Here is a 22,959-nt window from a genome sequence, read left to right on the forward strand (position 1 = left end):
TTTAAGAATTTCCTCCTCTCCTTTTGACACTAAATGTCAGAATTTCTCACGTTACATAGTTACATAGGATGTTTATGCTCCACCCCCCTCCCAACAGTGAGTGAGGAAAAGTGTAATGTTCTTAAGCTCACTTTAAGGAGTAATACTAAATACTCCTTTACCGACAGATAATCTACTTCCTGCCCACCTTCAAAACAGGATGGATGTTTAGAATTTTCTACTTCTACCCTAACCTTGATTTATAAGTTTCACCCCTGGGCTCCTCACACATTCCTGCATTCTCAGAACCTTATTCATAGTCCTAATCAGCCAGCCGGTCATCCGTCTTCACTCTGACAAGGCCCATTTGAAAACAGGTTTTCTTGTTTTCCCCTGAAAGGGCCTGTGTCAGCTGCCTCTACAACATGCCAAACTGTAGATTCATCATTGCAAAGGATGAAGATAACCATTTCAATGATATCTTCATCCTAAAAACGGTTTTCTTTTTAAATTCACAGAGTATATCACTTTTCCCAAATAAGAGATAGATGGAAAAGTAATACTTGCAACTCTAAAAAAGCAGAAGCCCCCTGGATTGTATCATAAATTGTCCTTTGCTACAAGTGGTCAGAGGAGGACAGGGGGCAGAGAAGGGGGGCAGCACAGAGCGACAGCAGGACACGTGTTCCCATTCTTTCCCAGGAGACCACCAGCGGGGCTGCTCCCGACAGAGGCCACGTGGTGGTGGATGTCTGCTGCCTTGCCCCTCGAGATTAAAAATATCATTTCTGGCCTGAAAACAGCTTCCCAAGACTGTTCCTAAAAGCTACCTCCCCACCCAGATTGGAAGGCTGTGTCTGTTAATTTAAAACATGCTTCTAGCAGAGGAAGGAGTGCCTTCATTACTCTCAAGAGCTGCTCCAATCCTTCGGGAGGAATTCAATTTGGAGCGGAAATGGGGAATTTCATCAGATCTTAAGTAGGGGCTGGCGTGTGATTTATTTCAGCTTTGTCCAGGAAGACGTGACCAGCGTGGCCCATCTTGCTGCCCAGGGAGAGGTACAGTACTGAGGGGCTCCAGCCCCATGCTGCTGCCTCAGCAGGTCAGAGCAGGCTGCGGGTGGAACTGGGGCAGGAAATGGCTTTTGGTTAAGGCCACCCCTCCCATCGTACTGGAGCTGATCCCAAGTCCCCCGGGGTGGGGTGGGGAGGCGGGGAGGAGCAGATTCACTTTTTCTACAGATCCTTGGGAGGGGCATCCAGGAAACAGATTTACAGTCTTTGAGCCTGAACTTCTTAGTGGTTCAGTTTCTCAGAATCTCAAGAATACTTGGACTCCACTGTCCCATTTTGGGGAGGAAGGAAGAACCAGGAAAGTGGGAAACTGAGGCTCCTTTCCCTCCAGAGTCAACCAGGATAGTTTTAAGGGTCTCATAATCGTGTGAATGCAGTTTTGCTTGCATGACTTAATTACTTGCTAATTTAATTTGGAGCTAAAAGTAGACTTGTAGTAGCCTGGGGCAATCTGCAGAAGAGAACAAATCTTAGTTACCACTCCCTAAGATTCAGAACTGTGTTTTCTCTTTCATTCTTAAGGTTAGTGTGATACATGTCAAACACTTCAACCAGTGTTTACAAACCAAAATGCTCAACTTGAGGCCCCTCTTCTCTGCAATGAAATGCTGTAGTCTCTATCTCTGGCATGCAGTCTAATGTAGGGGATGCATCTTTGGCCCAAAAGGCAAAGGGGTTGCCCATATAACCTGGAGATGCCCTGCTCCCATCAGGCTCTGAGACTGCTCTGTAGGGACTCGTTATGCTCCATTCGCCACATCTGGAATCCCACTGTGGCCACACAAGGTAGTCTTTAAACTGGAACTGTCGGAGATGAAAGAATGTTCTTTCAGGGATATGGTGCTTTCAGGAGCTTAAGGTAGAAAGTAGTTCTAAAATCTTGAGGAAAACCTACTACATCTGACCAATACTGAGATCTAGGTTTGAGAAAAAAGGCTAACATTAGTTAGGATAAGTTTTCCTTTAAAAATTCTGAATATACGTAGGCGGCAAAACATCTACTCGTTTTCCTAAATGAATTTATTTTTTAAGTTTTTATTTATTTATTTTGAGAGAGAGAGAGGAAGAGGGAGAGAGAATCCTAAGCAGGCTATGCTGTCAATAGAGCCTGATATGGGCCTCAAACTCACAAACTATGAGATCATGACATGAGTCGAAACCAAGGGTCAGACGCTCAACTGACTGAGCCACCCAGATACCCCTACCTAAATGGATTGTGGCTGAAATTGTCAACATAACTATAGCAGAGAGTGACTAAGAGAATCCCCAGGCCACATTCCAGAGACTTCTACCAAAAGCATTTCTTCCTTCTAAAGACTCCTATTGCTTGAGTGCTTGCTATGTGCTGAGCACTGTATGTTATATATATATCATGTGATCTATCTCATCACCTCAGGAGATAGATTTTATTATTATCCCCATTTTGTAGATTATAAAAGTGAGGTTGAGAAAGGTAAAGTGACTAGCTCAAGGTCACATAGCTGGCAAGTAATGGAGTATATCCACTCCTACAGTCTTGACCCTGAAGCCTTACTCTGTCCAACTCTGCCCAGGGACATTGGGTTTAGACCTGTAACTTCTGGGCTCCCATCCCTCTGTGCTAGCTCAAGCCCAGTGGTGCAATAATGTCCTTGTTGGAGCTCCATCTTCTGAGTCCACCAAAGGGAAGCCACCAGCCATGCCCTGGGACTTCTGTTCCCTAAATATATGTCACAGCCAGAACCAGCCCAAGGTTACCAGATCTTTTGATTGGAAGAGCTGTTCCTTGTGAAAAGGCAGGTGAGGATGGAAGGGACAGGGGACAAAGTGAGGAAAACATTACCACTCCACTTCAGATGCCTTCAAAGGCCCTAAATTCCTGAATGTAACCCCTCATTCTTCCTAACCCTGTCCTATGCCAGGAATCCCTTGTGGACCACCACAGGGGATGCTGAGACAAGCAGGTGCAAAGGTCCTCAGGTCAGTCCTTATGAGGCCAGGAACATGCCAGACTCTCCCTGCCCTCTATCTCCCACCCATTTTTGCTAACTCCTGATGTTCCTTTTCCTAATAGACTTTATTTTTTAGAGCTGTCTTAGGTTCAAAACTTAGGTTCTGCAAAATGGAGCAGAAGATATAGAGAGTTCCTATATACCTCTCTGCTCACAAATGTATAACCTCCTCTTCTATCAACATCCCCCACCAAAATGGTGCATTTGTTATTGCAAATGATGAATCTACCTTGATGCGTCATTATCATAGTCTATAGTTTACAACAAGGTTCCCTGTTGGCGTGGGCATTTTCTATGGGTTTGGACAAATGTATTAACATGTAATCACCATTATAGTATCACACAGAGTAGGTTCACTGCCCTCAACAATCCTCTGAATTTTTTTTCAAGAATGGATGATTTAAGGCAGACCACAAACTCAAAGGTTTACAGGAGCCAAGAATATAATAAAATGAGGATGTAGAGATGGGGAAAATGGATAAAAATATAAGGGAAGTAGATGAGGAGATGGAGGAAGTAGACAAGGAGATGGAGGAAATAGACAAAGGAGGTAAGGGAAGTAGACAAAAACATGGGAGAAGTATACAAGGAGACAGAGAAATAGACAAGGAGATGGGGAAGGAGTCAGGAAAGGTGGGAAACAGATCAAATGAGGAAAACATAACGAAAGGAAGGAGGAAATAGACAACAAGGTGGGAAGCAAAGAACAAGATGAAGGAAGTAGATTAGAGGGTGATAATAATATAGGGAAACAGGTAACTATAAGAGGGAAATAGAAAACAATAGGGGGAAATAGGCAGCAATTTTTAAAAACCCCATGTCAAAACAAACCTATGGACAGGGGCTACAACTTTCTCCTTGCTGGTTTAAAGCATTTACCTTAGGTGAAGCAGCTCATGGTTTCATTGCACACTGAGGTGTAATGACTGATGGCCGCATCCTACCAGGCTCGTGGAAGATGGAGAAAGGCTCAGGAGCTGAGCACAGATGACAGATGGGGAGGAGAGATGGGGTTCCTAATGAGGCACAGGGAGGGAAAAAGGGTTGGCGCTGGGGACACCAAAACATTTTTGCCCACTTCATAATTTTGTTTAGTGTTGGCCTTGGTCTCTTGCTAATGGGAAAAATCATAGCATGACAGCAACAAAACACAGAGACCATCTCTCGTTCAGCAAACACAAAGACCACTTCAGACTTGAAAAAAACAGAGACTGTCTTTGGCAAAGTGCTTAGCTGTCAAAAGCAGAGCAATGGACACTGTACTCCTGCACCGCTGGGCAATCCGTCCATTGGGAATGCTGTCTAGACCTCAGCCCTGCATGCAAAGTGGAGGCAGTGCTGGCACTCAGTTATCAGGAGTTGGCTACATCTAACTTGGGCTACCCTGCCTGAGGAAGGTGGTGGCAGTTGGTATCTCGTGGTTATGCTCATCTAAAAAGCTAAAGCTACAAGTGGATGTCTCAGGTTTTAAAGCTTAAGAATCAGAAGTAGAACTAGTATTTGAATTACCCAACTAGATTTGGACTCCTTTCCTTCTGAATCCTAATGTGCGTGTTTATTTAAGGAGTCTTTGGATTCTCACAGATGAGAACAAAGAAACAGCTTTTTTAAAGTTTATTTCTTGAGAGAGAGAGAGAGAGAGAGAGAGAGAGAGAGAGAACATGAGCAGGGAAGAGAGAGGGAGACAGAAGATCCCAAGCAGGCTCTGTGCTGATAGCACAGAGCCCCACGTGGGCTTGAAACCATGGATGGTGAGATTATGACCTGAGCCAAAATCAAGAGTGGGATGCTTAACCAGCCAAGCCACCCAGGCACCCCAAGAAAGTTTTTTTTTTTTTAAGTTGCTGAACACTTTGGTGTTTTGGACACCAGAGATCTACCCACACCAAAATTACAGGAACAAGGTTTATTGTAGCTGAGCATGTCTTTTGAATCACTAAATTACTTATGAACTGAGAGCTGTGCTCTGCAGGATCTGGAGAACTCTTCTGGTAAATAATTACCAATTAAAACATGTTGGCAGTCCCCACTGGAGCACATGGATGACAAAATGTGATTCTCTCCACTCCCCCATCCCCTCCACCGGCCCGCCCCAACCAGGGTGATGATGTTTATTCCCATAAAAAGAGCTAATAAAATTAGCTTCCCCTGTGATACAGGGGAAATCTTTATTTAATAAAAAAATGCATTTTGTTTCATTCTCATAACAGCAACAAAATGGCGCAACTCAGCACCATAATATCTCATCCAGTCGGTTTTTGCTGCATGTACAAGTCTGTCATTTGTGGTCATGTGGAAGCTTGGAAAGCTGCTTCAATGAAGGAATATGTTCAGGCAGTTTGCACCACTCTCAGTAAGAATCACATGGTTATGGGCTTCCTTTGAAATATGGTGTGAGCACTCTTTGGATCCACAAATCATGTCTTCCCATATTCCTTGTCTAGAGAAAGAAATTGTGGGAATTTTCCCAAGGGTACTTAGAAATTTAGCTGGGTGGGGAGGGAGGTCATCAGTTGCTTCCACCACTGAGAGGCACTCTGGGAATCTGAAACCTCAAGATGTGCTTAGGAATATGTTTAAGTGCTGTGCAAAGGGGCTGATGACAGCATACCCAGGGCAGAAAGGCGGGTCTGGACGGCGATAGGTCTGAACACAGCAGGGTGCTGCAAACTGATAGAACAAGTCCTGGAAACTGACATCTGTGCGGAAGAAGGCACAGGGTCCTCCTGTCAGGCAGCCACACTGTCAGCTAGCTTCCAAAGCACTAGGGTACTCTGCATAGGAACAACACCAGAGCTACCTTAGGGTATGGGGTAACAGAATCAGATCTCTAACTAAATCAAAGGTAGATCCAAGAAGACAGGATTAAAGGAAGCTGAGCTCAAGTACTCCCTGATGGTTGGTCTAATGGTGGTGGAGGTAGTGGAGAAAAATGAGAAAAAACCCAAAATAATGATGATGGTAAACTCTGAAGACCTTGCTTACTCTCTCCCAGGCATGGTCCTAAATACTTCACGTTCACTAACCCATTCAATTCTAGCAACAATCCTGTGAGGGAGGTATCATTATTATTTCCACACACAAATAAACCAAGCCACAAAGAAGTTATATCGCTTGTCTGAGATCCCATAACAGATATCAAAGCTGACTCAAATACAGACAGCCTAGCTTATGTATTTCGCTTGATCAACATCAATGCATTTCAGAATCATCCAGAAGTAGGGTTTCTAGATAAATACAAGACACCCAGTTAAATGCGGATTTCAGATAAACAATGAATAATTTTTTAGGGTATGTCATGCCCCATAAGTTACCTGCATGGCACATGGCAACCCTGCCTGGATGGCTCCTTAGAATGGATCACTGGGCCCCCACCGCCAGAGTCTGACTCACAGGTCTGGGCGGGGCCTGAGAGTCTGCATTTCTATGAGTTCCCAGGTGATGCTGATGTTGCTGGACCAGGGACCACACTCTGAGAGCCACTGATTTACACTGTGGTGGCTGTTTAGCACTAATTAAAAAAAAAAAAAATCCACTGCCAAAGGCTCTAGGTGGGAATATTTCACCTTGAGATCCAGATTTTCTAATTAAATTGAAAATTTCAAAGATTTGGCCACACCAGACCCATATTCTCGTGTAGCGACTGCAGCTGAATAGCAGGTGACCCTTTTAGCGGGAGCCTGGAACCCTCAGACTCCAGCTCCCCACCACTCCTTTCTGTCTCCCCACCGCTGGCTGAGTCCACTTGTGTGTTTTTCTCCTCCTTTCTCACAGCAGGATCAAGGGCAAAGTGAAATATTTCTTCTACCCGTGTCTCTATTAAAAGTAGGCAGAGAAGACCAAGAGTTCCAGGGGATCCTCTGCCAGGCACTCATTTTTATCTGCTGCCTAACTCCTTAGAAGCATGTGGATTTAATCTCTTGTTTAGTTTTTCATGAAACATTCTACTGTCAAACCTGTTTGTGTCTATGAAACAGTTTAGCAAACTGCTGCTTCGTGGAGAGGACAAAGACAAACTTCTGCTTTGCTCAAGTCATTCACTACAAATTCCATATTACTAAGAGTGGAATTAATTAGGTTGATTGTATTTTTGAAATCCAAACACAGTTTCAATTATTACTAGTCACTAATGGCTTATAATGAAGGCAGAGCTTGTTAGCTAAGCAAACAACTGGCATGTTTGTTTAAAGTGTAAATAGAAGGGAAATTCATGAATTAAATGAATGAATTCGCTGATTGTTCCTTAGGCTGTAAAAGCACATTCAGCTGCCACAATATATATCACCACCTTTGCTGAAAGGATTAGCCTGCTCAAGTTGTCTATCCCGTCAGAGATCTTCTTAGTAATCGCTCACAAAGTACATGTCTCTCTGAGTTTTTGAAAGTACTCGTCTGCATCAAAAAGTGCCATTAAGGACAAGGGATCACCTGGCTGTTGGAGGTTCATAAATAACCTTGCTTTTAAGAACAATAGCCATAGTCCCTAATCTTTATTTGACTCCACAAAGAGACTAACAGCATGCTTGAGGATATAAATGGACAATATGCCTCATATTTTCCAGGGTGGTCCTAGAAAGTATGGGGCAGATGGTCATTCTCAGAGGTATTGAACTTAACAGCATTTCCCTTTAAAAGGTAATAAATCGCACCAGAAATGAAAAATAAACAAATAAAAGGTTTTGTTCTTCAATCTCCTCGTTTTTAACTAAGCTTTTCATTTAACAGAAAGGACAACTCACACTGGCGCACACGCGGAGGGGTTCTCTTCTTTCCTGTAACAAGACCTACGGGAGAGGGTGGTTGCTGGGGTTGGCTGAGTGACTCAGCAATGCCATCAGAGCTCTAGATCTTTCTGTCATCCCATTCTGCCAGCCATCCTTCCTATGTTCACTCTCATCTTCATGCCTGCCACTTCATAGTCCCAGGTTGGCTACGCAGCTCCAGGCATCACATTCATGTTCAACATAGAACAAAAAGGCTGTAGAAAAGGGGTGCTCTGCCAGCAATATCTACTGCTTTCATCAAGAAAGCAAAACTTGCCCCAGAAAGTCCATAGTAGATTTCCTCTCACTGGTTACCCAAGGATGTAAGGCAGCACGAGAAAGAGTCTCTGGCTTTTTCTGATTCCGTGGCATAGGTGGGCAGGAAGAAGGGGTTTGCTAATGGGTGGAAGGTCGGTCACAGCACCTGAGTGCAGCCGTCCTTCTCCTAGATATTAGAGAGCCAATACTTGAGTCTCTTAGAATGCAAATACTTTCAGAAGAGATACTGTGCTAAAAGAATTGACACTGAAGAGTTAGTAATGTATCTTATATTTTTCTAGGCAGGAGGCAGTTTGAACATAGAGCCTGTAGGATGGGCAAGCAGATGTACTTCAAGGGCATATTCTACCTATTTCCCAACTTACCCTGATGCTGGCCAACATCTGGACTTTTATTTTACCTTCTCATCCTCCACGGAAGACTGAAAACCCATTCAAGCTAAAGGTAATGTTATGAAGGTTTTTAACAACTCAAGCTTTGGGGACAGAGCCACAAGTTTAACTCATGGCTCTCCCATTTACCAGTCGCACCACTGTAACAGTTTCCTACTGCTGCTATAACAAATCACCACAAATTTAGACGCTTAAAACGACACAAATCTACCATTTTACCATTCTGCAGGTCAGCAGTCTGACAAAGGTCTCACTGCTTTTAGAAGTCAGGACACTGGGCTGTGTATGTGTCAGGAGGGAGGTGACTGGAAGGGGACATGGGGTCTTCTGGCATTGGTCACATTCTGCTTCTTGATCAGGGTGCTACTTACAAAGGTAACTCAGTTTGTGAACACTCAACAAGCTGTACACTTAAGTTGTGCACTTTTCTGTGATGTATTGTCTTTCAATGAAAGGTTAAAAACAAGCAAACAAATAGCTTGAGGTGGGGGAAGGGGTTCTCCATTTTCTTCTTGGAAAAATCAAGGCAAAGATTTAGCCAGAGTCCCATCAGTAGGGACAGGAACGAGATCAGAGACTGGGAAGCCTTCCCCTAGTTCTTTAAGCTGGATGTACTCCAGGCCAGTTCCCAATACTAATTATGTATATATTTTAAATCTCTTGAGGAAAAGGTTTTTTTTTAAATTTCTTTTGCCATAGAGTCACATTTCTACTGCAAGTAAAAGGTACCTTGTATCCTTCAGGCACACCTGTAAAAACAGAACTGATACTGCCATATATCCATGTCTGCTTCATTTTCTTTCAGACACAGTGGAAAACATGCCACAATAATAAACCCCTTCTCCATCCTGGCCAGCTGGAAAATTACGTTATGACTGAAATGACATCATACAGCTATGACACTTAGCCAGCGGCTGCTCTGAGAAATCTGGGGGAGGCAGTGACAGCGTGGATGTGAATGCCACTTGCACTGAATCCCACCTTTTATTAGCAAATGACTTTTTTATTCCCATGACATTTTGAAAATGAAACTGTGGCAGCTACGCTGTCGGAGGCCATTGATCACCTAACGTCCCTTATTGCCACAACTAACTACATGGGCTAAACAAGATGAGAATGGGAGTAGGGAAAAGCTCGTTTGAAATAATTAGTTCCAAAGGCAGAAGACCAGGGGCTAGCGCCAGGGCAGCAGTGACTCCTAAGGGGTGGGTTAGCGTTCCCTCTACTGTTATCAATTGTTTCTGAAGCGGCCTCCAGTAGTAGGAGTCATATAAAAGCATAAGAAGTAGTAGTAATAGTAGCATCTACAATAATATTCTTCGACATAGAATACTGACATTTCTGTAACATAACACTCAAAGCAAAACCCAGCATGCAGATTAGGCAAATAAAAACAAGACAAGGCCCTGACTCTCCTCCATCTTTTCAACCTCAAGGATGAATTGCATGAAATTGCTGGTATTTGACCATTCTCAATGTCCAAAACTGAGCAATTTCATATGGCTCATCCTACAGACTATTCCTCCCCCACCCAAGATCCTTCTCTGCAGAAATGTCAGGAGCTGCCACAAGATCTGGGAAAATTCCCATACTTTTCAAACAGTAGTGAATTGGAAACACTGTTACATCCTACTGTGGAAAAGTGCAGATGACAGACCTGGGCAAAAGACACTGTGCTGTCCTCAGAAAGAGGCGGACCCTGCCTAAGTCAGTGCCCCAGATCGGAGCCCTCTCTGGCCAAGGCCAACTCAGTGTGAAGCCAGGCATCCCAGGACAGGAGCAGATCCTGAAGTCAAAAGCAGAAGCAGGAGTGGGCCAGAACAGGGAGAGACTGGAACAGCGATCACTCCCAAGCCCCAGGGGAGGCCGAGTGGATCTGCAGCTGATGTGTGGGACCCATGTCCGCACCTGCAAGCCAGAGGGAATGAGACTGGGACATCACGGCAGAGAAGCCAGAATGGCAACCAGGTGGTGTGATTTTAGCAAGCCAGCCTCACAAAGACGCCTGACCCTTCAATAATAGAGTCAATGCCCCATCAGATTCAGGTATTACACAGTCCCAGGCCCAGGGGGAGATAGCACACTTTTCCATAGCCACTGCTCACAAGATGAACATGCACGCAATATCTGTTTAGCCAGCTGCCAGAAAGGGCTCTGGGAAAGAGAACAGGTTCATTTTGATGGAGGATTGAAGGTGAGGAGGAAAGGTGAGCACAGGGAGCACTGTCAAGGAGAAGAAATAAGCCCATGGGGGTTGTGGGCATGAGTAAGAAGAACAGATCCAGGGCAGGGACACAGGATTCAAAGACCTGTGTACAATCTGGCTCACAGGTGGAAGAAGGGCTGGGGCAGCGAGATGAGTTAACACTGAAGCTGGGGAAGGTCCGAGACTGGTTCTGGAATCCCTGGACAGTCTACGGCCATACCACCCTGAACACGCCCGATCTCGTCTGATCTCGGAAGCTAAGCAGGGTCGGGCCTGGTTAGTACTTGGATGGAATCCCTGGACAGTCCCTCCAAAAGCGACCTTAGAGACCCGCCCCTCCCCATTCTACATATGAGAACACAAAGACCCAGAGAGCCAGCTCATTCATTCCACATGGTGGGAGCTGCGTGTGCCACAGCTCATTCATGTCAGACCCAATCCGCCAGACATTTTATTCAAAAGTGTTTCACAAAATCCCAGTCGCAGCAGAACTGGCAGAGCCCCCTTGCCTAAAACTGGTGTCTCACTCAAAGCTCCTGGTGACTGAGGGCAGAAATCAGTGTGTGCCATCTTCTGTAGCCACGGCCACAAAATGCTTGTGAGATGAATGTTATCCTGTATAACAGCCGCTGATTACTGGGCTGCTTCCTCTGGTAAGATTTGGCTTTTTCTCCTACTGACAGAGGGCTACCCTGAAGGAAAGCTTCAACCACACCGCTTTTTTTTCTTTTCTCCTTCTTTTTTTGTCACTCACCAGTTTCACATGGGAGGAAAAGAACAACAAACAAGAAAATGAGAACACTCCATACTGTTTTCTAAACATAAAAGGTGTCATATCTTCAGTGTGTAACTCTAATGGTTTACCTGTTTTCAAATCTTCTCTCTTGCTCTTTAATTCTTTTTTTTTTTTTTTTTAAGGCTCTGCAAATTGACTTTTGGGTTGAACACATCTATGGAAAGAAAGCTTGGCATAAAGAAAAACTGGGTTATGCTGGAGTGTCAAGGCAGGTAATCTTAACTACAGTGTTTGCAAAAGCAAACACTGTAATGTATGAAATAAAATATTAATAGCCATTACCTCAGTTCTTTTGAGAACAGACCTGACTCACAGTTTTCGTGTGGTGTGATTTCCACACACGAGCCTTACCGTGAACACTGCTCACGTTACCCGGCGTTAGGAGCCTCTAAGCAGTCGAGACCAAGTTGAGTGTGTGTTTTTATTCCATAATGTTATGGGCAACGTTGCTTATTTTGGCGACCAAGTTCAGTTCTCCTAAATTTACCACCTAGTGTGCTTTTAAGACTAATCACCTAAACACATACTAGGAGGGTTGGCAAAATTATTTTCAACTTAGAAAGGAAAATATTGGAGTAAGATTAACGTCTCCTGGTTATTTATCAGCGGCTAGAGATGCAATCACTCAGCTGAACCCTCTGACATTTGGAAGCACAAAGAGGGCAAAATATTTGTGTTAGTGGATGTATTTCCAATGCGTCATATGTGGGAGTTGCAAATGAACATAATTAGATTTTTTAATTCTGTGTGGATGGTGTTACGTATGGCAAACATCTTTAGCTTCTCGACGGCTTATGGTAGGTCTGGTTTCTCCTTTTCTCCCTCTCTCCACTGTCTTCCTGATAAGCTTTAGGTTCATAGTGGCCTAAAAAGCAACGGTTTGACAGTTTTGTATATGATGATAATTTAGCTGAGTTAAATAAAGAGTAAAAGTCAAGTGCCTACCTCTGTACCTGGCACACAGTAAACTTGCCACAAATGTTAGTCCCTCCTTCTTACACTGTCTCTTAGACCGCTAAGTGCTTTCAAGTCCGTGTTTAGAATTGATTCTTCAAATCCCCCATGAGATAGTGTAAAGTGAACAGTCCGCTTTTATTGGCGGGGGGCCCAGAGGGAGAGGATGGCTAATTTACTCTTCCAGACGGGATGCTGGCACCGTCCACGGCTGGACCGAAACTAGCTCTCTCGGCCACAGCTTAGCGGCAGGGCTCCTGAGCTAAACGGCTTCTTGAGGTGGCCTGCCACACCGAGGTGTGTTTTTTAAATCTGTGCAATAAAATTTGGTGTGGTTGGAGAGGTGGCGGTGGACGGGAACCCACCCACAGGCAAATGACGTCAAAAAGCTAGAGGGAAACATTGGGCTTCTCTGTTCTTGAGAAGCTTCTGCTATGTTAAGCAACCTGAGAAGGCAGCTGACTTTCCATTAAAAACCAGCCGCTTTGGCAGGCGTCAGAGACAGCCTGGGGTCTTATACTTCCCCTCTCAGGAACAGTGGGGAAAATCATTTCCATAAGTTGCAAAGGAAGAAACGTGGAGTTCAAAGACTCTTAGTGCTGGAAAGGGACTTAATGGTCATTTGGTGTAACTGCCACTCCCAAACAGCAAGGAAGGAAATTGAGGCTCAGAGCAGATTGGGGACTGAGTCGTGGCTCCTGGATGTCCAGGGCAGCTCACTCTCTAGACCTTCACAAAGCCAGCTGCCTACACCTTTGTCAGTAGTTCAAAGGAGAAAATACCTTGCATTCCAGTTTGCAGAGGGATTGTTTCAATAGAAGTTTGTGGATGGCTGAAGGGAGAAATGTCCTGTCCCACTGATACTCTGAGACCCAAGATCTTGCTTGGGAAGAAGCTCTGCAGAGACTGGGATGTGTGTGCGTGTGAGGGGCACACAACCAAGCAAACCCTTCCCTCATATACCTTTGCCCATAACACTCTGATGTGTGGGGTTGAGCACACCTTGCACTGGCTCCTGCACCCTGGAACTCTGGAAAACCACACTGCGTGGAAACCGGGGCTAACCACCCGATCGCTCAGACCTTCAGCTTTCTTTCTCCTTTGCAGAAGACCCTGAGATGACAGCTAAGGGATGGCTGAGAAGCAGCATGCAAGAGTCATCAAGCAGGTTTGTCCACACATTCCACACGTGGCTGTAAGTTCAGCTCTACTCAGTGTGTTGGGAAAGCAGTAAGCCTGATTTAAAAATACCATTATGTCACTCACAAATGTGTTTGTATTTTCTTTAGTAAATTAACTCTCCCATCAGTAACCTCCCAAAAGAGGCATTCTTAAACTAATAAATAGTAATATCCTTATAATTTTAAAAGGCCCTTCACATCCATCTGTTCTTTTTCTTTTTAATTGAACCTCGACAGCTTAGTGAGGATTGTGGATTTTTTCCCTTCAGGTGAGAAAATGAAGGCTCAGAGCAAGCTCGTGTGTAGGGGCTGGCGCTCAAGCCCAGCTCCTCTTTCGAACTGGACTCTGGACACGTGCACAGCAGGACCAGCATTGGTTCCAGGGTCCACAAAGTGAATTCACTCAGGGAACATAAATTCTTAGTCCAGGACTGGGCTGGACAAACAGAACACAGAGGGTGGACACTGGTGCTGAACCATCCATTCACTCAGCAGATGTTTACTGAGAGCCTGCTAAGTGTCAGGCTCTGTGCTTGGTGCCCGGGATACATTCATGAACAAAAGGGCCAGAGACCGGGGTGGTCAGAGAGATCACAGTCTAGCAGGGGGAGATATTCAGTTAAGTACAACTCTCTACACCTGTATTAAGTCATTCGCTTCTTTCCCTCTCTTGGTTCTTGTGTTTTCTGTGGCACAAAATCAGATCTGCACCTCCACCTGCTTTATGTTCTGCTCACTCAAGGGCCTCGGCAGCCCTCCCGTCAGAGGCCCTGATCTCTGCTCCCTGCCAAATGACAGGGGTGATGGATGGTTCCGCAGTGTTTGACTGCTTTAGTGTGAGTGGTGGCAGTTGTTAGCGATGGGCATTATTAACTGATCGCTGATAGATTTCATTATGTGTAGCTTTCTATCGTGGCGTTTATTGGAATTGTGTGTGTGTATGTTTCCCAGAATATATTTTATGATAAGTTTTAAAATGGGGCAAAAGTGTGAGGTGAGCAAGTTTCCAAAAAGGGCCGAATGATGCATAGACAGAAGGTACATTTGAACAACAGGCTATCCCTGTAAATGTAACTATAGAAAAGAGATGACAGAAGAACATATATTTTTACTGTTTTGATTAAACTAGACTTTTAAATCAAATTTTTCTTTTTTCTTTTCTATATGCAACTCTTAGTTTCTTGATCCACACAGGCTGGCTCCTTCCTCTTACCTCTGTTATTACTGAAGAGCTTGAGACAGTTATTTACATAATAACTGCTGTTATAGCATTTTAAAACCACTTTTCTTAAACAATATGTAAGTGGAGCAGAAAGAAACCAATATTTTAAGTTTACTAAAAGATCACTGATCGCTCTTGAGCTTGTTCCTATGGAGAATGAAATGCATTCTTTTATCAGGAAAAAAAAATGGATGAGAGGGAAAACAGCACATAAAAGCATAAGTAGCAACTCAAAAATTATTTTCTTGGTTTATTTTATGTTGCAGCTACACAAGCCATCCCTTTTTGTATACCCATCAATAAGATATCTGTTGTGCTTTTGTACAAAGAACAAAGATGCTTTTATCAATTCTCAAAAGTCTGTAGGACAAACCATTCATGCTGTCAATCCCCCTAAAACCCTTTCAGCAAATAATGAAATCCATCAGTGACAAATGTCAACATACTAATTTGTTAAATGCAAAACAAAAGCAACATTCAGACAAGGCGCTTCATTTCATGTTATAGCAGCACTCCAATTTGTACCAAGTTTACGGCAACCCACAGATCACGCAATATTAAACAGGACGGCATTATAATGACCAAAACTGGAACAATAAACTGTCCCCGGCTAGAATGCCAACAGCAGCTAAAATGCCAGCTATGATTCTAGTACATTCAACTGCTTCCAAACTCTCAGAATCTCCGTGAAGACACCTATTTGTAATGGCAGCATAAATGACCCAAATACATGGATTTCTGGTGGATAAAAAAAAGAAATTTGAAAAATAAAATGGAAGTCCTAGGGAAGACTTAGAACTCAATTCAACAAGACCACTTGGAGCAAAATGAAATTCTTAAAGGTCTGAAATGTTTAGTAAAAGGATCTTCCTGATTTTTATTGTTGATCATAGTAAAAAGGACATATACTTTTTAATTTGTTCCTTTTCTTAAGTTTATTTATTTTGAGAGTGAGAGAAAGAGTATAAGTAAGGGAGGGGCAAGGAGAAAGAGTCCCAAACAGGATCCACACTGTTCAGTTTGTGGGGCTTGAACCCACAAACTGTGAGATCATGACCTGAGCCAAAACCAAGAGTCAGACACAACCTATTGAGGCACCCAGATGCCCCGATAAAAAGGATTGTCATATTCCACATTATGGCAGATTTTAAGAAGAAAAAAGGGAATGGGCGATGCTGAGAGGCAGGGCTCTGTACATAGTGTGAGAGAGAGAGCCATTGAGGTTTCCTATGATTTTTTGAAAAACAGCTTCAGATGATGGCCAGTGCCCTAGAGGACTCTCAATGCAGTTGTCAGAGAGCTAGCGGGTCTGGCAAGCTTTGAGGCCAGACAGAACTTAACTACAAATCCTGGCTCAAGTGCATGATAACCATGTGACTTCAGACCAAGTTCTTTACCTCTCTGGGCTGCAGTTTCTTATCTCTAAAATGGATATCACACCCACCTTGGCAGGGAAGCTGTAAGGATTTCCAACTCATGTACAATACTGATACATGAATGTCTTGGCCAGACTTCTCTCAAATCATTTCATTTTACTCCCTTTACTTTCAGAGAGATTAATTTAGTTGGGCTTATGGGCACTCAACTGAAGATGTAGCAAAGAGAACCATTTTGGACAAGAAGAAGGTTGTGTAGTTATGGTGCACAGTCAAATCACAGCAAATGGCAATCACATGGCAATCTCAAGTGTTTTACTGATATTTTTTAAAGTGTATCTAGTTTGGATTTCCATGTATCTTCAACCAATTCAATTACCATAAAGACAGGGTAAGGATGACACCTGCTACATATGACCACAGATCCATTTGCTATCACTTTCCCCCAGCACAGGGGCCTACTGCTCTGTTACAATCTTGAAAACAGAAGCCAACAAGCAGAACTACTTCAAGAAACAGAAATACAAAAAGTTATCACAGAAAAATGAGCTTCAAATTTTTTTCTCTAAATGGTATGTGTGTACGCGTGCACATATACACACATTAAGAAAATCGTAGGAAACTCAGGGCCATAAAATGTGCCTCAATTGTAATGAAAGAGGTAGACAAACACATCTTTGGAGAAGATAAGCTACACAAATCACACCACTAATATCTTGGATAAATTCCCACCTGGGCAATTGCCACCTGCCTGTCTCAAGTGCCATTCCTTCTCATTTCTTTTGGATACAGTACCTGCCAATGCTTCCACTCCTAAAAGGGGGTGTGCTGTTTGGGAAAACACTGAGCAACTGCTGTGTTTTGCCCATGCAGTAACTTGTGTTTTGGTAGCTGACCTGCTCACCTATCTCGGATTCCTCCGGAGATGATGCAACAAAACACAAAGCAAAATCTAGCCAGCTTCATTATTTTTTTCTCACTTTCTGAGCATCATTCACACATAACCCTATTCACCCTTTTTCACCCCTTTCTATTTATGTGACATTAAATGTCACATTATGTCACATTAAATGACATACTCACTGGAAATTAAAACCTGACTTTATTCCCTGTTTAAACAGTCAATTAACAACACACACAAGTTCAACTGCAACATTTTGACACTCAAAATGTGGTCTGGGGCTAGGACCATCAACATCTCCTGGGAGCTTACTAGAAATGAAGAATCTTGCACCCATCTCAGCACTGCCAAATCAGAATCTGCATTTTTAACATGATCCCCAGTGGATTCATATGCATATAAAAATTTTAGAAGCACTTTCCTAAGTGAAAAGTACATTATTTTAAGTGAAAGCAATTGAAGAAGTCAGATTTTTTTTTTCCATTTTCTTGTGGAAAGCAATATGGGTATGGGACATCGGGGGCAGGCCTAAGGACTCAGGGTTAATCCCATTTTCAAAAGACAAAGCTCGCATTTAACAATCAGAGGAGCACTGGCTGCATGTGGAACACGGAGCCAAGCGGAAGGGGTTTACAGGTGGTGAGTACAGGGCCTGTCCTTCCATTTAAAACACTCACTATTCCCTCCGCATAATAAAGGCCACATACGACAAGCCCACAGCTAAAATCACACCCCACAGTGAAAAGCTGAAAGCTTTACCTCTGAGATCAGGAAAAAGACAAAGATGCAACTTTTGGTCAATATCCGAAGTCCTAGACTTCTTTTTTTTTTTAATAGTTTATTGCCAAGTTGGTTAGAAGTCCTAGGCTTCTAATCATATTAGAAGTCCTAGACAAAGCAATCAAGTAGGAAAAAGAAATAAAAGGCATACAAAATTGGACAGGAAGAAGTAAAATGGTCACTGCAGATGATATATAAAGAAAATCTGAAGATTCAACAAAAAAACTAGTAGAGCTAATAAATAAACTCACTACAGTTACAGAATACAAAATCAGTATACAAAACTCACTTGCATTTCTAGATACTAATATCAAACTATCAGAAAGAGAAAGTAAGAAAATAATTCCATTTACAACTATATTGGAAAGAATAAAATACCTAGGAACACATTTTTTAAAATCACTGTATTTTTTTCATGATGATAAGTGTACTCTTTAATCCCTATCCTCTATTTCCCTCATTCCCTCCCCAACTTCCCCTCTGGTAACCACCAATTTATTCTCTATACTTAAGGGTCTGTTTCTCAGTTTGTCTCTCTCTCTTTCTCCTTTTCCTTTGCTCATGTTTTGTTTCTTAAATTCTACATAAGAGTGAGATCACATGGTATTTGTCTTTCTCTGACTGACTTATTTTGCTTAGCATTCTACTCTTTAGCTCTATCCCTGTTGTTGGAAATGGCAATTATCCATTTATCTATTGATGGACATTTGGGCTGCTTTCACAGTTTGGCTATTTTATATAATGCTGCAATAAACACAGGGATGCATGTATCCCTTTGAATTAGTGTATTTGTATTCTTTGGGAAATGTCTAGTAGCACAATTCCTGGATCATAGGGCAGTTCTATTCTTAATTTTTTGAGGAACCTCCATACCGTTTTCTACAATGGCAGCACCAATTTGCATTCCCATCAATAGTGCATGATGGTTCCTTTTTCTACACATCCTTACCAACACTTGTTTCTTGTGTTTCTTATTTTAACCACTGTGATAGGTATAAGGTGATATCTCATTGTGGTTTTAATTTCATTTCCCTGACGATGAGTGGTGTTGATCATCTTTTCATGTGTCTGTTGGCTATCTGGACATCTTTGGAGAAATGTCTGTTCATGTCTTCTACCCATCTTTTAGTTGGCTTATTTGGTTATTGGGTGGTGAGCTGTATATGTTCTTTATGTATTATGGATACTAACCCTATATTGTATACATTATTGGCAAATATCTTCTCCCATTTAGTAGGTTGTGTTTTAGGTTTTTAAATAAATGTTTATTTATTTATTTTGAGAGAGAGAGAGAGAGAGAGAGAGAGAGCAAGCACAAGCAATGGAGGGGTGGGGTGGGGGAGAGAATCCCAAGCAGACTCCACACTGTCAGCCACCCAGGGACCCCGAGCTGTATTTCATTTTTGTTGATTGTTTCCCTTGCTGTGCAAAAGCTATTTATTTTGATGAAGTCCGAATGGTTTATTTTTGGTTTTATTTCCCTTGTGTCAGGAGACATATCCAGAAAAACGTTGCTGTGGCTGATGTCAGAGACATTACTGCCTGTGCTCTCTTCAAGGATTTTTATGACTTCAGGTCTCACGTTTAAGTCCTTAATCCATTTTGAGTTTATTTTTGTGTGTGACAGAATATGGTCCAGTTTCACTTTTTTGCATGTAGCTGTCCAGGTTTTCCAACAGCATTTGTTAAAAAGACTGTCTTTTCCCCATTGTATATTCATTCCTCCTTTGTCAAAAGTTTAATTGACCATATAATTGTGGGTATATTTCTAGGGTTTTTGTTGTTGTTGTTGTTGTTGTATGCCACTGATCTATGTATGTGTCTATTTTTATGCCAATATCATACTTTTTAATTACTACTGTCTGTCTTGTAATATAACTTGAAGCCTGGAATTGTTATATCTCCAGTTTTGTTTTTCTTTTTCAAGACTGCATTGGGCCTCTGAATAAATTATTCAAGGAGGTGAAGTAACTACACACTGAAAACTGTAAGATATTGATAAAAGAAACTGAAGACACAAATAAATAAAAAGATATTCCATTTTCAGGGATGGTAAAACCTAATATTGTTAAAATGTCCATATTACCCAAAGCGATCTACGTATAATGCAATCCCTACTAAAATTCCATTTGCATTTTTTATAGAAATAGAACAAATAACCTAAAATTTGTATGAAACCATAAAAGACCCCAAATACCCAAAGAAATATTGAGAAAGTAAAGCTTCCTTCTTTCCTCTTTTATTTTTAATTTTTTTATGTTTATTAATTTTTTAATAGTTTATTGTCAAATTGGTTTCCATACAATACCCAGTGCTCTTCCCCACAAGTGCCCTCCTCCATCACCACCACCTCTTTTCCCCCCTCCCCCTTCCCCTTCAACCCTCAGTTCGTTTTATGTTGATTAATTTTTGAGAGAGACAGAGACAGAGCATAAGTGGGGGAGAGGCAGAGAGAGAAGGAAACACAGAATCTTAAGCAGGCTCCAAACTCTGAGCTGTCAGCACAGAGCCAGTGTGGGGCTTGAACTCACAAGCTGTGAGATCGTGATCTGAGCTAAAGTCACACACTTAACCAACTTAACCACCCACTCCAGATGTCAGCTGATGTCATGATCTCACAGTTTGTGAGATCGAGCCCTAAGTTGGGTTCTGTATGTACAGCATTGAGCCTGCTTGAGATTATCTCTCCTCTCTCTGCTCCTCCCCCACTTGCATGCTCTGTTTCTCTCAAAATAAATAAATAAATATTAAAAAGAGAGAGCAAGAAAGAGAGCAGGGGAAGGAATGAAAGAGATGGAGAGAGAAAATCCCAAGCAGGCTCCTTCACGCTGTCAGCATGGAGTCAGAGGCAGGACTTGAACTCATGAACCATGAGATCATGGCCTGAGCTGAAACCAAGAGTTGGACACTCAACCGACTGAGTTGTAAACATTAAAAAAAATGGTGGAGGCATGTCTCCTAATTTCAAACGATATTACAAAGCTATAGGAATCAAAATAGCATGGTATCAGTATAAAAGCAGACACTTAGACCAGTCAAACAGAATAGACAGCCCAGAAATAAACTCTTGCACATATAACCAATTTATGACAAAAGAGGCAAGAGTATGCAATAGGGAAAGAATCATCTTTTGAATAAATGGTGCTAGGGAAACTGGACAGACACATGCAAAAGAATGAAAGTGGGCCATCATTATACAATACACAAAAAAATTATCTCAAAATGAATTAAAGACTTGAATCTAAGACCTGAAAGCATCAAACTCCTAGAAGAAAACATAGGCTATGAGCTCCTTGATATCAGTCTTAGCAATTACTTTTTAATTTGACACAGAAATCAAAGGGAATAAAAGCAAAAATAAACAAGCGGGACTACATCAAACTCAAAAACTACTGTACAACAAATGATCAAAAAATGAAAAGGCAACCTATTAAATGAGAGAAAATATTTGGAAGTCACATATCTGATAAGGATTTAATACCCAAAATATATAAAGAACACATACAACTTAATAGCAAAAACCAAAAACAAAACCAAACCAAAATGAACAAACAAAAACACCTGAACAAAAACAAAATAAATAAAACAATTAAACAATGGGCAGAGGATTTGAATAGACACTTTTCCAAAGAAGATGTAAAGGTGGTCAACAGGTATATGAAAATGTGCTAAACATTATTTATTTATCAGGAAAATGCAAATCAAAAATCACATCAATCCACACTTGTATAGGATGGCTATTATTAAAAAAAAGACACAAAGTAACAAGTGTTGACAAGAATGTAGAGAAAAGAGAACCCTTGTGCTGTGTTGAAAGACATGTAAATTGGTGCAGCTACTATGGAAGTTCTTTAAAAACTTAAAAATAGAAATACCACATGATTAAAAAAAGGAGGAGGAGGGGGAGGGAGGGCTGGAGGAGGAGAAGGAGAAGGAGAAGGAGGAGAAGAAATACCATATGATCCAGTAATAACACTTCTGGGTATTTATCCAAAGGAAATGGAAATACTAATGCAAAAAGATATCTGTACCCCCATGTTCTCTGCAGCATTATTTACAATAGCCAAGACATGGGAACTATCTAAGATAACCTACCGTTCATGAAGGATGGAGGGATAAAGAAAATGTGGTATACATACACAATGGAATAGTATTCAGCCATAAAAATTAACCCTGCCATTAGTGACAATGGGAATAAACCTTGGGAGCAGTAGGCTAAGTGAAATAAGTCAGAGAAAGACAAATACTTTATCATCTTACTTACATGTGTCATCTAACAGAAAAAACCTAACTCATAGATACAGAGAACAGACTGGTAGTTCCCAGAAGCAAGGGGTGGGGGATCACTAAAAGGGTGAACGTGGTCAAAAGGTACAAACTTTTAATTATAAAATAAATAAGTCCTGGGGATGTAATATACAGCATGAGACTATAGTTAATATTAGTGTATTGTATATTTGAAAGCTACTATGAGAGTAGATCTTAAAAATTCTCATCACAAGAAAAAAAATATATATGGTGATGGATGTTAAATACTTACTATGGTGATCATTTCACAATATATACAAATATTGAATCATTAGGTTGCACACTTGAAACTAATATAATGTTATATGCTAATTACATCTCAGTTAAAAATGAAATAAAAACTAACACTTACTATGCTATACTATACTAGGTTAGGTTATTAAAATTGCTACAATGAAAAACTGTATTGAGAGGTAACCAGAGGAGAAACAGAGGAGGAACCTTAATTCTTTTTTAATCTGAGCAAATCCAAATACTCCATTTTTTGTCATTGCCCATTATTAAAAGGTAGAATTTGCCATAAATATAAGTCAACTCCACACATGTCAGGGAAGATTATGAACATTTGATTTCCTGCTTATTGACAGTGGGTACCACATTCCACTTAATAGTTTTGGTAATATCTCCTATCTAACCACTTACTGAAGTGATGTTTTATACTAGTTACTGCACTTTGCATGGATTAGAAATAGAAACCCAAATGGTAACCACCTTGTGACATTAAGGAATACAGAAAAGTCAGTTTTGCCAAGATCTG

At 41.7% G+C, this 22,959-nt stretch overlaps 1 protein-coding gene and 1 long non-coding RNA gene across 3 annotated transcripts in view; one reads left to right on the plus strand and one right to left on the minus strand.

Annotated features, from left to right (window-relative positions):
* The window catches only part of AOPEP (aminopeptidase O (putative)), a 333,459-nt gene that overhangs the window by 151,674 nt on the left and 158,826 nt on the right, over positions 1-22,959 (minus strand). The gene's annotated exons all lie outside the window — the stretch shown is intronic.
* Positions 1,041-11,741, plus strand: LOC115275754. The gene is made up of 3 exons (XR_003901726.1): positions 1,041-1,082; positions 8,368-8,530; positions 11,603-11,741. It is a non-coding gene; the product is annotated as an uncharacterized LOC115275754 (long non-coding RNA).

The sequence above is a fragment of the Suricata suricatta genome, chromosome 13 (genome assembly GCF_006229205.1).
Source record: "Suricata suricatta isolate VVHF042 chromosome 13, meerkat_22Aug2017_6uvM2_HiC, whole genome shotgun sequence".
NCBI lineage: Eukaryota > Metazoa > Chordata > Mammalia > Carnivora > Herpestidae > Suricata > Suricata suricatta.